Source organism: Nerophis lumbriciformis, linkage group LG08 (genome assembly GCF_033978685.3).
Source record: "Nerophis lumbriciformis linkage group LG08, RoL_Nlum_v2.1, whole genome shotgun sequence".
Classification (NCBI taxonomy): Eukaryota; Metazoa; Chordata; class Actinopteri; order Syngnathiformes; family Syngnathidae; genus Nerophis; species Nerophis lumbriciformis.
In genome coordinates, this window is record NC_084555.2 from 54,737,501 (window position 1) to 54,752,500 (window position 15,000).

Genomic DNA, 15,000 nt, shown 5'->3' on the forward strand with positions numbered 1-15,000 from the left:
GAACAAGAAGAAGATGAGGAACAAGACTAAGAACAAGAAGAAGATGAGGAACAAGATTAAGAACAAGAAAAAGAAAAGCAAGAACAAGCTGAACAAACAAAAACAAGAAGAACAACAAGAAGAACAACAAGAAGAGCAAGAACAAGATGAAGAACAACAAGCTGAACAGTGAAGTGAATTATATTTATATAGCGCTTTTCTCTAGTGACTCAAAGCACTTTACATAGTGAAAGCCAATATCTAAGTTCCATTTAAAGCAGTGTGGGTGGCACTGGGAGCAGGTGGGTAAAGTGTCTTGCCCAAAGACACAACGGCAGTGACAAGGATGGCGGAGGCGGGGATCGAACCTGGAACCCTCAAGTTGCTGGCACGGCCAATCTGCTCCCAATGAGACCACGTCCCAGAACAGGATCTTGTCATAAAGAAATACAATCATGTGTGCTTACGGACTGTATCCCTGCAGACTGTATTGATATATAATGTAGGAACCTACCACAATATTAATAACAGAAAGAAACAACCCTTTTGTGTGAATGAGTGTAAATGGGGGAGGGAGGTTTTTTTTGGGTTGGTGCACTAATTGTAAGTGTATCTTGGGTTTTTTATGTTGATTTAATAAAAAAAAAATAAAAAAATGTTTTTATTTTTTTTATTCTATTTTTTAATTTTTTAAATTTCTTGTGTGGCCCGGTACCAATCGATCCACGACCCGGTGGTTGGGGACCACTGCCCTAAAGGGGAACCTTTTTAAATGATTCTTAAGATCATGTCATATTTAATTTGAACTTTAAAAAAAATAAAAAAATAAAATAAATAAATAAATAAAATTAAAAAAAAGTTTAAATTAAATATGAAATGATCCTCAGAATCATTTAAAAAGGTTTCCCTTTAGGGCAGTGGTCCCCAACCACCGGTCCATGGATCAATTGGTACCGGGCAACACAAGAAATAAAAAAAATAAAAAAATAAAAATAAAAACTTTATAAAAAAAAAAAAAAAGATAAAAAATAAAAATCTTTTTATATAAAAAAAAAAAAGATTTTTCTTTTTTCTTTAAAAGTTTGTCTTTCTTTTTTTTCCTTTTTTTTGGTACCGGGCAACACAAGAAATAAAAAAAATAAAAAATTTATAAAAAACAAAGAAAAAAGAAAAAAGAAAAATCTTTTTATATATATATATATATAAAAAAAAAAAAAAAGATTTTTCTTTTTTCTTTAAAAGTTTTTCTTTCTTTCTTTTTTTTTTTCTTTCTTTTTTTTTTAATATACCGTATTTTCCGCACTATAAACCGCACCTAAAAACCACAAATTTTCACAAAAGCTGACAGTGCGGCTTATAACCCGGTGCGCCTTATATATGGATTAATATAAATATTTATTTTCATAAAGTTTCGGTCTCGCAACTACGGTAAACAGCCGCCATCTTTTTTCCCCGTAGAAGAGGAAGCGCTTCTTCTTCTATGGTAAGCAACTGCCAAGGTAAGCACCCGCCCCCGTAGAAGAGGAAGCGCTTCTTCTTCTACGGTAAGCAACCACCCGCCCCCGTAGAAGAAGAAGAAGGGCGCGGGTATTACGTTTCATTTCCTTTGTGTGTTCCATGTTGATATACGACTCCATGCGCGCCCACATCACAGATGGTGTCAAAAAACAAGTGAAGCACACAAATACAACACTCGCCGTCATTCCGGGTGGATTAACCAAAGAACTCCAACCGCTGGATATTGGTGTCAACAGGGCATTTAAAGCACGACTGCGAACGGCGTGGGAACAATGGATGACCGAAGGCGAACACACCTTCACTAAGACAGGGAGACAGCGCCGGACGACATACGCCAACATCTGCCAGTGGATCGTAAATGCCTGGGCGGATATTTCGGTCACAACTGTGGTCCGAGCTTTCCGGAAGGCAATGACTTCGACGAGACGGAGCCGGCCATTTTGGATCCCGTATTCGCCCAACTTTTTAATTCGGACACCGAAGGAGAAGAATTCGAGGGATTTATGAATGAAGAATAACTTCAGAAAGTGAGTGTTATGTTTATTTTGTGTGTTGTGACATTAACGTTCGAGCAACATTAAGTTATTGATGTTATTGCTCTGCACTATTTTGAATTTGACTAGGTTTGTGATTGCACATTTGCACATTACCGTACATTTTGGGAGTGAACAGAGTTGTTAGAACGCTGGTTTTTAATATATTATTAAAGTTTGACTGACCTATCTGACTGTTTTTTTGACATTCCCTTTAGCGCAGTTAGATGCGGCTTATAACACGGGGCGGCTTATAGGTGGACAAAGTTTTGAAATATGCCGTTCATTGAAGGCGCGGCTTATAACCCAGGGCGCCTTATGGTGCGGAAAATACGGTAAATGGTCCTCAGTAGTCACGTACAAATTTGTGTGAATTATGCAAAATGATTTAAAATATGAACCATATTACAGGGTCGCCAGTAAGAATGATCAGCACATGACTTCATCAATCCAGAGATTTAAAGACGTGTGTGAGCTAACTGGCCGGTGGACATTTTACACACTTTTACCTTTTTATGTCTCCACAAGCTGTAGAAAGGTGGTCCCCACAAGTCATGAACACACACTTACTTGCTCCCCATTCCACATGATAACCAGTATGTGTGTGTGAACGTGCATGAGCCATTCAGAACCCAAGACGGGTCCAAAGAAGGGGAACCAAGTTCACCAGCGTCACATTCTGCTTCATTGCCATGCATTTTTCATATGCACCCCCCCCCCCAAGTGCCATTCCCTGACGGAATAACATCGCCCCCGGCAACCATCCATATAGCTTAAACATAGCCGCTGATGTTTGCAATGTGTACGTGTGTGTGTACGTGTGTGTGTGTGTGTGTGTGTGTGTGAGAGAGAAAGAGAGGGAGAGGATAGCGAGTGCAGAGAGGAAAAGAAATAGACGGAGAGCGAGAAAGGGAGAAAATGTTCCCCCTTGCCTGTTAAATATTTGAGATGGCTTCAGTGGAGAAGTGATGTAGTCAGAGACGCAACTGCTAGTCCACTGCTCGTGTGTGTGTGTGTGTGTGTGTGTGTGTGTGTGTGTGTGTGTGTGTGTGTGTGTGTGTGTGTGTGTGTGTGTGTGTGTGTGTGTGTGTGTGTGTGTGTGTGTGTGTGTGTGTGTGCGTTCTTGTATATCCAGCCTTCTTGAGACATGAAGAAGGAAAAGTATCTTCCACATGAGGAGGTGTGGACAAGTGATGACATAAATCAATAACATTGCATCTAATAGACAATGTCTCATTTGCACCCCTGCTGGTGACATCTATCAACATCAGGGTGGTCCCAAAAAGGAGGGATTTTTCAAATTGACTCTGTTGCAAGTCTTGTGTATTCTTTGTAACTTGTTTGTGTGTGCTATGGAGGTTTTTTTTTGTCCTGGTCTCAGTCTGCACCACCTCCAGCCTTAGACTGAATATTTTTTTTACTCACCATTGCATCTAAGGCTGAAACGACGCGTCGACGTGGTCGACGTCATCGGTTACGTAAATACGTCGACGCCGTTTTTGTGCGTCGGCGCGTCGCATATTTACGTCACACTACTGTCATGGCGGAGCGCAAAGCAGACGATGCGAGCGAGGGGAAAAAAAGCACGCCAAAAGTCGTCAAAAGTGTGGGAGTATTTCAATAAACGGCCTAATAACGTTGTTGTATGCACACTGTGTCGAGCGGAAATGGCCTATCATAGCAGCCCAACGGCTATGAACGAACATTTGAAAAGAAAACCCCCGACAGCGTTCTTGCCATCACCAAGTAAATCGTCCGCGTGCGTATACGTTGTCATTATTACACAAAAACATGAATGTGTCATTTGTATCTGCGTTGTAAATTCATAAACTAAAGCACCGTTTCGCTCGGAGAGGCGCGTTTGGCGTGCCTGTTCAGTGTTTACAAAGACGCGCTCCTCTTTAACGCTGTGGGGAGGCGGCGGCGGCGGCGAGCGAGCGGCGAGGCGGGGCGCGCCGGGAGCGACGCCGCAATCGTGCCCAGGTGCGCGATCCGAGCGAGCGAGGAAGAGGAGCCGAAAAGCGAGGAGAGAAAAGAGTTGGAAGAGAAAAGACTTTGTGTAAAATTAAAAGATTGTAAACCTGGCAAAGCCGTCTGGCGTTCAGTCTGTCGGTCCTGAAAGAACCCCACGGCACAAGACGTGTCACAAACGCTAACGTTAATTAGTTGTGCAAATACCTTTTACAACATTAACAGTTACATATACTATGTACAAACCAACAATTAACTTTCACTTTAATCATACTATCATTGTTGTGTTATTAAGCAAAATAAGCAATACTTTTACTTTTGTTGAAATGTTGACACTGTACACTTTTTTGTATTGGATGTTTAGCTTTATTTTTGCACATTTTAGCAAATAAGCAATACTTTTACTTTTGTTGAAATGTTTACACTTGTTACAGAATATTTCCGTTTTGCACTTTTTTGTATTGGATGTTTATCTTTATTTTTGCACATTTTAAAGCAAAATAAGCAATACTTTTAATTTTGAAATGCTTATACTATTCCAGAATATTAAGATTTGCACTGGATGTTTACTTTTATATTTGCACATTAAAAAGCAAATAAGCTACTTTTAATTTTGTTAAATGTTAAAAGTTTTAAATGTTTACATTGTTACAGAATATTTTGTCATGTTGTTGTCAATGTTGACTGAGTGGCCATACTTTTTTTTTTTGGAAATAAAAGCCATGCCTTTTGAAAAAACTGGCCTACATTTATTTTTTCCTCTTCATTTTAAATTTAAAAAAAAATCGGTAAAAGGAAAAATAATCTATAGATTAATCGAAAAAATAATCTATAGATTAACCGATTAATCGAAAAAAATAATCTATAGATTAATCGATAGAAAAATAATCGTTAGCTGCAGCCCTAATTGCATCTAATAGACAATGTCTCATTTGCACCCGTGGTGATGAAATCTATCTAAATGAGGGTGGTCCCAAAAAGGGGGGATTTTTAACATTGACTGTGTGTCGGTTTTAAAAGTGCTCCCCCTCTGGTCAACATATGAAATAACAAGTGTGTGTAACAATTTGAAGTGCGCCCCCTTTTGGCCAACATATATAATAACAAGTGCGCGTAAGAAATTGTCTGTTTTTGGCCAAAATGAATTAAATAAATATGTATATAGAAACTGTTGCGTTTTGGACCAGTTGTTCCTCCCAGGGAATTCCAGTCACAAGTCGCTCCCAAGCTCTTTACGACACTAAAGCTGAGTAGAAAAACCACCAGAGACAGAATAGGTATTTTGTTGTATATTTTCAAAGCTTTGCAGATATACATTTGAGACCAGTCCAGCATAGAACTGGACTGGTCTCAAATCGCGCCGCCAAAATGGTCTGTCTTCCCGACCCCAAAACCCTCTCTCCTCTCCCCTCTCCCTAGTCAATACACATTCCAAAGAATTCAAGGTTAACACACACAGTTTACTTGCAGAGAAACAGAAAGAGAATAAATGGAAAACACCAGCTGTTTTCAAATATGACTATGAAAGAAAATAAGTAACACTAAAATTCGGATATATGTAAATATCTGCCTCAAAACATACTGTAATAACTTGAAGTAAACAATGAAGATTAAAAACCAATTACAAACAAAACATTAAAAAAGCATATGTATCTAAAATCTTAGCTTTTTTATATTTGCATAGTATGTATATATTATTAATGTTGTAAATACACTTCTTTATATATCTAGAAAGGCTGGTCCTACAGAAGCATTTTTCAGAGGTCTCAAGAAGGTAAGGAATACAAGAACGTGTGTGTGTGTGTGTGTGTGTGTGTGTGTGTGTGTGTGTGTGTGTGTGTGTGTGTGTGTGTGTGTGTGTGTGTGTGTGTGTGTGTGTGTGTGTAGAGAAAGCGTCAGTGCTGTCACTTTGGACTAGTGGTGTTTTTCTAAAGGGAAAGTGGAGCACCAGGAACAGGAACACTACAGCACTCCTACTTCTATTGACTATCAAACAGCCATGCAATTAACCCGCACCAATATTCCGATAAAACTGCATGGCAACGTCTTACTGTTAATATACTAATTGGGATATAAATCCAGCAGATGCAAGAACAAGCATAATTGATCTTTTTCTCGGTTTTGCTACTTGTTGCTAGGCAGAATTCATAGAGCAAACAACAACAAGCCATAAAATAAGGAACCATAAAATATGAATAAAGTCTGCTATGATGTTAATGGTGTGAACCGCATACAAATCGTTCGCCAGTTATTCAAAAAGAAGACATGGGAAAGTACATCCAAATAATTGTCTGGAAAAGGAACAGTGAAACCAAAAGTACAGTCTCTTAGTGTTTTTTTTTTGAAAAACTAAATGTAATAATATTAATAATAACTAGAAAATTCCCATTTTTGATGGGCTTGCTATCTGTGCCCTGGACCTTTGGCCGGGGGTCGCCAGGAGCCGCCGTACTTTGAAGATGGTGCAGTGTGTCCGAGTTTTAGGTGTAACTGTACAAAAGCCTTCCTTCCGATGGCCATCCAGCCAAAACTAAAAATAGGACGGTCATTTCTTTTTAGCCAGGGTTAAAGTACACAAGTGTGTGAACAAAATGAGGCGTTAAGCACCGAGCTACGTGAAAGACTGGCTGAGCTACAAGAGGAGCTAATCTTGTCTTTGTGGCGTTAGTCTCAAAGCAATCGTCCATTAAAAGGGTATGCACCCATTGAATTGGACCATTTTTTGTATTATTAATGAATAGCGTTGCCATGGTAACACGAAATGTTCCCAACTTAAAAGTACTGCTGTCGGCGCGAGCGAGACCTTTACGACGGCGTAACATATGTGGGGGTTCCTTGGCCGGTTCGTCTCGTATTCAATCGTAAGAGAAACGTGCAGGACTATAATAATAAAAGTTGAAGTATGAGCAATAATAATAATAATATGGGCTGCTTGCAATGCAGCAGGCCCATAATAATAATAATAATAATAATAAATCTTCCAACAGCAATGTTCCAAGCGCGCAATTTAAGATAAAATTTCACAAATGCAACAAAACTTCAAGCAGGCATAGGAACGTACAGTAGAGAGACATCCTTTTCTAGGTCATGTGATTCCTTTGTCACTTGTTGCTAGGCAGAATACAAGGGCTTCAATGGGAGGACCATTAAAATCATTTTCGGGATGACAACAGGCGTCGGCAGAGCCACCAGGAACAGTACAGCACTCCTACTTCAAACAGCCATGCGAAACACTCCGATAAAACTGCATGACGACACTTTACTATGACAATCCAGATTCAGATATAAATCCAGCAGATGCAAGAACAAGCCGATTTTGAACTCTTTGTTGCTAGGCAGAATTCAGGGAGCAAACAACAGAAATTGTCACGTCGCTAATAGAATGACAAACAGAGGCAACAGGAACAGGAACCATCAAATATTAATAACGCCTGATTTGATGTATTCAAATTGTATACATATTGGTATGAATGCCAGTTTTCGCACATCAAAATAATTTTGCCTGGAACAGGAACAGCGAAACCAAAAGTACAGTCTCTTAGCGTGCGGTGTAGCAGTTTTGAGAAACATTGTAAGACTAATAACAACAACAGTGATGTTCCAAGCACAAAATATTTGCAATTTAAGATCAAATTTGACAACAAAACGTCAGATGCATGACAATGACATCATTTTCTAGGTCATGTGACTTGTTTGCCACCTGTTGCTAGGCAGAATATATGCAGTTAAATGGTAGTGCGGTTAAAATAACTTACAGAACGACAAAATACGTTAACAGAGGCAAAAATGAGACTAACATGTTGAGAAATTAAAGATATAGTTAACTTCATATATTTTACTGTATTTTTCAATTTTTATTTATATACCAAAAAATTATAATTTAGCAAAAATATTTAAATTCCTTTTTGGCATTGATCGATATAGTTAACTTCATATATTTTACTGTATTTTTTTATTTATACACCAAAAATGATAATTTAGCAAAAATATTTAAATTCCTTTTTGGCATTGATCGATATAGTTAACTTCATATATTTTACTGTATTTTTCAATTTTTATTTATATACCAAAAAATGATAATTTAGCAAAAATATTTAAATTCCTTTTTGGCATTGATCGATATAGTTAACATCATATATTTTACTGTATTTTTTTATTTATACACCAAAAATGATAATTTAGCAAAAATATTTAAATTCCTTTTTGGCATTGATCGATATAGTTAACTTCATATATTTTACTGTATTTTTCAATTTTTATTTATATACCAAAAATGATAATTTAGCAAAAATATTTAAATTCCTTTTTGGCATTGATCGATATAGTTAACTTCATATATTTTACTGTATTTTTCAATTTTTATTTATATACCAAAAATGATAATTTAGCAAAAATATTTAAATTCCTTTTTGGCATTGATCGATATAGTTAACTTCATATATTTTACTGTAATTTTTTATTTATACACCAAAAATGATAATTTAGCAAAAATATTTAAATTCCTTTTTGGCATTGATCGATATAGTTAACTTCATATATTTTACTGTATTTTTTTTATTTACCAAAAATTATAATTTAGCAAAAATATTTAAACTCCTTTTTGGCATTGATCGATATAGTTAACTTCATATATTTTACTGTATTTTTTTATTTACCAAAAATTATAATTTAGCAAAAATATTTAAATTCCTTTTTGGCATTGATCGATATAGTTAACTTAATATATTTTACCGTATTTTTTTATTTACCAAAAATTATAATTTAGCAAAAATATTTAAATTCCTTTTTGGCATTGATCGATATAGTTAACTTCATATATTTTACTGTATTTTTCAATTTTTATTTATATACCAAAAATTATAATTTAGCAAAAATATTTAAATTCCTTTTTGGCATTGATCGATATAGTTAACTTAATATATTTTACTGTTTTTTTTTATTTACCAAAAATTATAATTTAGCAAAAATATTTAAATTCCTTTTTGGCATTGATCGATATATTTAACTTCATATATTTTACTGTATTTTTTTTATTTACCAAAAATTATAATTTAGCAAAAATATTTAAATTCCTTTTTGGCATTGATCGATATATTTAACTTCATATATTTTACTGTATTTTTTTTATTTACCAAAAATTATAATTTAGCAAAAATATTTAAATTCCTTTTTGGCATTGATCGATATAGTTAACTTAATATATTTTACTGTATTTTTTTATTTACCAAAAATTATAATTTAGCAAAAATATTTAAATTCCTTTTTGGCATTGATCGATATAGTTAACTTCATATATTTTACTGTATTTTTTTATTTATACACCAAAAATGATAATTTAGCAAGAATATTTAAATTCCTTTTTGGCATTGATCGATATAGTTAACTTCATATATTTTACTGTATTTTTCAATTTTTATATATATACCAAAAATGATAATTCAGCAAAAATATTTAAATTCCTTTTTGGCATTGATCGATATAGTTAACTTCATATATTTTACTGTATTTTTTTATTTATACACCAAAAATTATAATTTAGCAAAAATATTTAAATTCCTTTTTGGCATTGATCGATATAGTTGACTTCATATATTTTACTGTATTTTTCCATTTTTATTTATATACCAAAAATGATAATTTAGCAAAAATATTTAAATTCCTTTTTGGCATTGATCGATATAGTTAACTTCATATATTTTACTGTATTTTTTTATTTATACACCAAAAATGATAATTTAGCAAAAATATTTAAATTCCTTTTTGGCATTGATCGATATAGTTAACTTCATATATTTTACTGTATTTTTTTATTCATACACCAAAAATGATAATTTAGCAAAAATATCTAAATTCCTTTTTGGCATTGATCGATATAGTTAACTTCATATATTTTACTGTATTTTTTTTATTTACCAAAAATTAAATAATTTAGCAAAAATATTTAAATTCCTTTTTGGCATTGATCGATATATTTAACTTCATATATTTTACTGTATTTTTTTTATTTACCAAAAAGTATAATTTAGCAAAAATATTTAAACTCCTTTTTGGCATTGATCGATATAGTTAACTTCATATATTTTACTGTACTTTTTTTATTTACCAAAAATTATAATTTAGCAAAAATATTTAAATTCCTTTTTGGCATTGATCGATATATTTAACTTAATATATTTTACTGTATTTTTTTTATTTACCAAAAATGATAATTTAGCAAAAATATTTAAATTCCTTTTTGGCATTGATCGATATAGTTAACTTCATATATTTTACTGTATTTTTTTTATTTACCAAAAATTATAATTTAGCAAAAATATTTAAATTCCTTTTTGGCATTGATCGATATATTTAACTTAATATATTTTACTGTATTTTTTTTATTTACCAAAAATTATAATTTAGCAAAAATATTTAAATTCCTTTTTGGCATTGATCGATATAGTTAACTTCATATATTTTACTGTATTTTTTTATTTATATACCAAAAATGATAATTTAGCAAAAATATTTAAATTCCTTTTTGGCATTGATCGATATAGTTAACTTCATATATTTTACTGTATTTTTCAATTTTTATTTATATACCAAAAATGATAATTTAGCAAAAATATTTAAATTCCTTTTTGGCATTGATCGATATAGTTAACTTCATATATTTTACTGTATTTTTCAATTTTTATTTATATACCAAAAATGATAATTTAGCAAAAATATTTAAATTATTTTTTGGCATTGATCGATATAGTTAACTTCATATATTTTACTGTATTTTTCAATTTTTATTTATATACCAAAAAATGATAATTTAGCAAAAATATTTAAATTCCTTTTTGGCATTGATCGATATAGTTAACTTCATATATTTTACTGTATTTTTCAATTTTTATTTATATACCAAAAAAATGATAATTTAGCAAAAATATTTAAATTCCTTTTTGGCATTGATCGATATAGTTAACTTCATATATTTTACTGTATTTTTTTATTTATACACCAAAAATGATAATTTAGCAAAAATATTTAAATTCCTTTTTGGCATTGATCGATATAGTTAACTTCATATATTTTACTGTATTTTTCAATTTTTATTTATATACCAAAAAATGATAATTTAGCAAAAATATTTAAATTCCTTTTTGGCATTGATCGATATAGTTAACTTAATATATTTTACTGTATTTTTTTTATTTACCAAAAATTATAATTTAGCAAAAATATTTAAATTCCTTTTTGGCATTGATCGATATATTTAACTTAATATATTTTACTGTATTTTTTTTATTTACCAAAAATTATAATTTAGCAAAAATATTTAAATTCCTTTTTGGCATTGATCGATATAGTTAACTTCATATATTTTACTGTATTTTTTTTATTTTCCAAAAATTAAATAATTTAGCAAAAATATTTAAATTCCTTTTTGGCATTGATCGATATATTTAACTTCATATATTTTACTGTATTTTTTTATTTACCAAAAATTATAATTTAGCAAAAATATTTAAATTCCTTTTTTGGCATTGATCGATATAGTTAACTTAATATATTTTACTGTATTTTTTTATTTACCAAAAATGATAATTCAGCAAAAATATTTAAACTCCTTTTTGGCATTGATCGATATATTTAACATCATATATTTTACTGTATTTTTTTTATTTACCAAAAATGATAATTTAGCAAAAATATTTAAACTCCTTTTTGGCATTGATCGATATAATTAACTTAATATATTTTACTGTATTTTTTTTATTTACCAAAAATTATAATTTAGCAAAAATATTTAAATTCCTTTTTGGCATTGATCGATATATTTAACTTCATATATTTTACTGTATTTTTTTATTTACCAAAAATTATAATTTAGCAAAAATATTTAAATTCCTTTTTGGCATTGATCGATATAGTTAACTTAATATATTTTACTGTATTTTTTTATTTACCAAAAATTATTATTTAGCAAAAATATTTAAACTCCTTTTTGGCATTGATCGATATAGTTAACTTCATATATTTTACTGTATTTTTTTTATTTACCAAAAATGATAATTTAGCAAAAATATTTAAATTCCTTTTTGGCATTGATCGATATATTTAACTTCATATATTTTACTGTATTTTTTTATTTACCAAAAATTATAATTTAGCAAAAATATTGAAATTCCTTTTTGGCATTGATCGATATAGTTAACTTAATATATTTTACTGTATTTTTTTATTTACCAAAAATTATAATTTAGCAAAAATATTTAAATTCCTTTTTTGGCATTGATCGATATAGTTAACTTCATATATTTTACTGTATTTTTTTATTTACCAAAAATTATAATTTAGCAAAAATATTAAAATTCCTTTTTGGCATTGATCGATATAGTTAACTTCATATATTTTACTGTATTTTTTTTTATTTACCAAAAATTATAATTTAGCAAAAATATTTAAATTCCTTTTTGGCATTGATCGATATAGTTAACTTCATATATTTTACTGTATTTTTTTATTCATACACCAAAAATGATAATTTAGCAAGAATATTTAAATTCCTTTTTGGCATTGATCGATATAGTTAACTTCATATATTTTACTGTATTTTTCAATTTTTATTTATATACCAAAAATGATAATTCAGCAAAAATATTTAAATTCCTTTTTGGCATTGATCGATATAGTTAACTTCATATATTTTACTGTATTTTTTTATTTATACACCATAAATGATAATTTAGCAAAAATATTTAAATTCCTTTTTGGCATTGATCGATATAGTTAACTTCATATATTTTACTGTATTTTTCCATTTTTATTTATATACCAAAAAATGATAATTTAGCAAAAATATTTAAATTCCTTTTTGGCATTGATCGATATAGTTAACTTCATATATTTTACTGTATTTTTTTATTTTTATTTATATACCAAAAATGATAATTTAGCAAAAATATTTAAATTCCTTTTTGGCATTGATCGATGTAGTTAACTTCATATATTTTACTGTATTTTTTTATTTTTATTTATACACCAAAAATGATAATTTAGCAAAAATATTTAAATTCCTTTTTGGCATTGATCGATATAGTTAACTTCATATATTTTACTGTATTTTTCAATTTTTATTTATATACCAAAAATGATAATTTAGCAAAAATATTTAAATTCCTTTTTGGCATTGATCGATGTAGTTAACTTCATATATTTTACTGTATTTTTTTATTTTTATTTATACACCAAAAATGATAATTTAGCAAAAATATTTAAATTCCTTTTTGGCATTGATCGATATAGTTAACTTCATATATTTTACTGTATTTTTCAATTTTTATTTATATACCAAAAATGATAATTTAGCAAAAATATTTAAATTCCTTTTTGGCATTGATCGATATAGTTAACTTCATATATTTTACTGTATTTTTTTTATTTACCAAAAATTATAATTTAGCAAAAATATTTAAATTCCTTTTTGGCATTGATCGATATAGTTAACTTAATATATTTTACTGTATTTTTTTATTTACCAAAAATTATAATTTAGCAAAAATATTTAAATTCCTTTTTGGCATTGATCGATATAGTTAACTTCATATATTTTACTGTATTTTTTTTATTTACCAAAAATTAAATAATTTAGCAAAAATATTTAAATTCCTTTTTGGCATTGATCGATATATTTAACTTCATATATTTTACTGTATTTTTTTATTTACCAAAAATTATAATTTAGCAAAAATATTTAAACTCCTTTTTGGCATTGATCGATATAGTTAACTTAATATATTTTACTGTATTTTTTTATTTACCAAAAATTATAATTTAGCAAAAATATTTAAATTCCTTTTTTGGCATTGATCGATATATTTAACTTCATATATTTTACTGTATTTTTTTATTTACCAAAAATTATAATTTAGCAAAAAATATTTAAATTCCTTTTTGGCATTGATCGATATAGTTAACTTCATATATTTTACTGTATTTTTTTTATTTACCAAAAATTATAATTTAGCAAAAATATTTAAACTCCTTTTTGGCATTGATCGATATAGTTAACTTCATATATTTTACTGTATTTTTTTATTTACCAAAAATTATAATTTAGCAAAAATATTTAAACTCCTTTTTGGCATTGATCGATATAGTTAACTTCATATATTTTACTGTATTTTTTTTATTTACCAAAAATTATAATTTAGCAAAAATATTTAAATTCCTTTTTGGCATTGATCGATATAGTTAACTTCATATATTTTACCGTATTTTTTTATTTACCAAAAATTATAATTTAGCAAAAATATTTAAATTCCTTTTTGGCATTGATCGATATATTTAACTTCATATATTTTACTGTATTTTTTTTATTTACCAAAAATTATAATTTAGCAAAAATATTTAAACTCCTTTTTGGCATTGATCGATATAGTTAACTTCATATATTTTACTGTATTTTTTTTATTTACCAAAAATTATAATTTAGCAAAAATATTTAAATTCCTTTTTGTCATTGATCGATATAGTTAACTTCATATATTTTACTGTATTTTTTTTATTTACCAAAAATTATAATTTAGCAAAAATATTTAAATTCCTTTTTGGCATTGATCGATATAGTTAACTTATTATATTTTACTGTATTTTTTTTATTTACCAAAAATGATAATTTAGCAAAAAATATTTAAATTCCTTTTTGGCAATGATCGATATAGTTAACTTAATATATTTTACTGTATTTTTTTTATTTACCAAAAATGATAATTTAGCAAAAATATTTAAATTCCTTTTTGTCATTGATCGATATAGTTAACTTCATATATTTTACTGTATTTTTTTTATTTACCAAAAATTATAATTTAGCAAAAAATATTTAAATTCCTTTTTGGCATTGATCGATATAGTTAACTTCATATATTTTGCTGTATTTTTTTATTTACCAAAAATTATAATTTAGCAAAAATATTTAAACTCCTTTTTGGCATTGATCGATATAGTTAACTTCATATATTTT

General features: G+C 29.2%; 1 protein-coding gene across 2 annotated transcripts in view; it reads right to left on the reverse strand.

The window, feature by feature from the left end:
• The window catches only part of efna2a (ephrin-A2a), a 258,269-nt gene that overhangs the window by 241,886 nt on the left and 1,383 nt on the right, over window positions 1-15,000 (reverse strand). The gene's annotated exons all lie outside the window — the stretch shown is intronic.